At 50.6% G+C, this 3236-nt stretch overlaps 1 long non-coding RNA gene across 1 annotated transcript; it reads left to right on the top strand.

Annotated features, from left to right (window-relative positions):
* The first annotated feature begins 2212 nt into the window (after positions 1-2212).
* On the top strand, positions 2213-2727 carry LOC146763983 (uncharacterized). Its single transcript, XR_014950988.1, has 3 exons — positions 2213-2259; positions 2342-2382; positions 2464-2727. It is a non-coding gene; the product is annotated as an uncharacterized LOC146763983 (long non-coding RNA).
* Positions 2728-3236: the final 509 nt, after the last annotated feature.

The following is a 3236-nucleotide window of genomic DNA, read 5'->3' as shown; positions in this document are numbered from 1 at the left end:
GCAGAGCAGTTCCGGTGTGTGTCCTGTCACTTGTCTCTGGTGCACTCTGTGTTCTTTGGGTCTCTCAGTCCTTTCTTCTCTTCAAAAGCTCTCTGTCCCTGTCTTGTGTCACGGGTGTCTGCACATATTTTTCCTGGAGCTGCTCTGCCCTGCTGCATAGCCTGTAATAGCACAAGTCCTGGGGACTTGAAATTGGTAATGCCGGGTGTAGTTGGGCTCTAGATTGTATCAGGAGTTTGCCATAACATGTTTGTAACTTGAGCAAAGGACCACAGCCCAGTACTCTCATGTTTCAGCAATGCCATGTTGCCTTGTCTCCACTTAACCTAGGTGTACCCTGCGATGACGGCATCAGAGTCCAAGCATGCTGAAGTGTGCAGGCCAGGAACGCAGGCATTCTGAGGAGGATGGTGAGTAACAGATTTACCAGGTTTTAGCCAATGTGCTGTTAAGACTGTGCACTGATGTTTAGTTTTCTCTCTATTGGCAGACCCAGAGGTGACAGCTGGAACTTAGCAGACCGGCAGATGGCCACCTTCTACACTCAAGAGGGATTTGCATCCCCAGCTGCGTGCAAGATAAGTGGAGGGTTATGACCCACAGAGGGGATGAAAGAGGGGCGCTGGGTTGGGACTTTCTAGAAGGGGTTTTTGAGTCAATTTTGGAGATGGGGATGCCCAAGAAGCGTCTCCTTAGGCCACCTAAAGGGAAAGTGTCTGTTTTGACCACAGCGCTGAGGTGCTCAGGGCAGAGCAGTTCCGGTGTGTGTCCTGTCACTTGTCTCTGGTGCACTCTGTGTTCTTTGGGTCTCTCAGTCCTTTCTTCTCTTCAAAAGCTCTCTGTCCCTGTCTTGTGTCACGGGTGTCTGCACATATTTTTCCTGGAGCTGCTCTGCCCTGCTGCATAGCCTGTAATAGCACAAGTCCTGGGGACTTGAAATTGGTAATGCCGGGTGTAGTTGGGCTCTAGATTGTATCAGGAGTTTGCCATAACATGTTTGTAACTTGAGCAAAGGACCACAGCCCAGTACTCTCATGTTTCAGCAATGCCATGTTGCCTTGTCTCCACTTAACCTAGGTGTACCCTGCGATGACGGCATCAGAGTCCAAGCATGCTTGAAGTGTGCAGGCCAGGAACGCAGGCATTCTGAGGAGGATGGTGAGTAACAGATTTACCAGGTTTTAGCCAATGTGCTGTTAAGACTGTGCACTGATGTTTAGTTTTCTCTCTATTGGCAGACCCAGAGGTGACAGCTGGAACTTAGCAGACCGGCCGATGGCCGTCTTCTGGACCCAACAGGCATTTGCTGCGTGCAAGGTAAGTGGAGGGTTATGACCCACAGAGGGGATGGAAGTGGGTGCTGAGTTAGGACTTTCTAGAAGGGGGTTTTGTGTCAGTTTTGGATAAGGGGATGTCCAAGAAGCATCTCCTTAGGCCACCTAAAGGGAAAGTGTCTGTTTTGACCACAGCGCTGAGGTGCTCAGGGCAGAGCAGTTCCGGTGTGTGTCCTGTCACTTGTCTCTGGTGCACTCTGTGTTCTTTGGGTCTCTCAGTCCTTTCTTCTCTTCAAAAGCTCTCTGTCCCTGTCTTGTGTCACGGGTGTCTGCACATATTTTTCCTGGAGCTGCTCTGCCCTGCTGCATAGCCTGTAATAGCACAAGTCCTGGGGACTTGAAATTTGTAATGCAGGGTGTAGTTGGGCTCTAGATCGTATGGGGATATTCATATAACTTTTTTGGTGCTGCTAAATTGTCCTGCAGCCGTTTGACACTAGTCTTAAGTTCCTTTCAGATGCAGACAGTTCAAATCTGCGGCAGAGGGCCCCAGTCCTGGGGGAGGGTGTTGCCATGAGCGGGTCAGTCATTGTTTGCATTTGCAGGGGAAGCCTAAATGGTGACTGTGTTACCACAGTGTTCTTTGCCTTTATTTTCAGGAGGTCCAGGCAGACAGCAGCAGTCAAGGCCAAGTGTGCCAGGTGAGCAGTGGACAGAAGGAGTTGTTCTGACTCAGGTCTCAATTTCTGGTGCAATTCTAAGCATCCATTCTTGGTTCCTTTGTTTTATTTTAGGCAGTCGTCTTGCAAGATGTCTCCGGTCTGGATGTCCAAGGCCAGGTGGGTTCAAGTGTAAGGTCTGGGTGTGTGTACTTTTCAGGTCAGGGGGATGTTCTTTTCACAGTTTCTCAGTGTTGTTTTTTTTGCTTTGTGTTTTTGCAGGTGCTGTTGTTGCCCGAGCTGTGTGAAGGAACAGAGGCGAGCGGGTGAGTTGGCATTTAGGCACGGTGACTCTCAGGTGACCGTTATGCAGCAGCATGCTTAAGCGTGTACCTTTTTGTTTTCCAGGTATCCTCCAGGCAGCCGGTGGAGTCAAATTGAGATTTCAGGTGAGCCGGGGCAGCGGTGTGTCAGAGTTTTGGGAATTCCTCTTTTTGTGTGCACTAGTTGAATTTTCTGTTTTGTCTTAGGTACCCTGAGGAGGAGCGTAGCTGAAGTTTGGAAACGGGAGCACCGAAGCCGATGCACAGAACGTCTCGCCGTCCACATCCAACTGACATGGGATTCCATCCGGTCATCTTGCAAAAGCTAAGTGCTGGGGCCAGTAGGTGGGAGCTGGGGGGGGAAAACCTTTACTAGCGCAGGAGGCTATTTGATGTTAGCTTAGAGAAGAGGCCCATAGTGGGACGGGCCCCTCGGGAGGAAAGGGAGAGGGTTTCTCCTCAGCCCCCCCAGAGTCTTCGCCGGGCAGGGCAGTTCCGATCCCTATCCGCGTTCTCGTGACGTTCGCATCGGCGGCCTTCTTCGACTCTCGACGTCGTCGTGGATCTCTTCACCATAGGAGCGCGCCTTCACGTCCGCAGCTATAGCCACGGTCACCCCGTAGTCATTTCTTCCTTCTCTAGGCCTACTGAGCTTCTTAGGCTTCCTCTTAAGTGCTTTGGCACTAACATCTTGAAAAGAGTTACACGTCATCATCAAGTGCTATTGCCCTAGGGCTCTCTTTCCTTTGGCATCATCAGCCCATGGCTCATCTTGGGTTAGGAATCTTGGGTCCATAAGATGAAATTGCCAGGCAGTTTCCACTTGTGTCCGTGTCCCGTTGTCTGTGTCCGTGTCCCGTTGTCTGTGTCCGTGTCCCGTTGTCTGTGTCATAGGCCTTTGTTACATCTCCACGCTTTAGCAGCATCATTTTTTTGCCGTATCGGCCATATTTTGCTCACATACCTTTCCGGATATCGAT

The sequence above is a fragment of the Lonchura striata genome, chromosome 36 (genome assembly GCF_050655825.1).
Source record: "Lonchura striata isolate lonStrDom1 chromosome 36, ASM5065582v1, whole genome shotgun sequence".
NCBI lineage: Eukaryota > Metazoa > Chordata > Aves > Passeriformes > Estrildidae > Lonchura > Lonchura striata.
The sequence above is the reverse complement of the archived record's forward strand: the minus strand, read 5'-3'. Positions and strand labels throughout refer to the sequence as shown.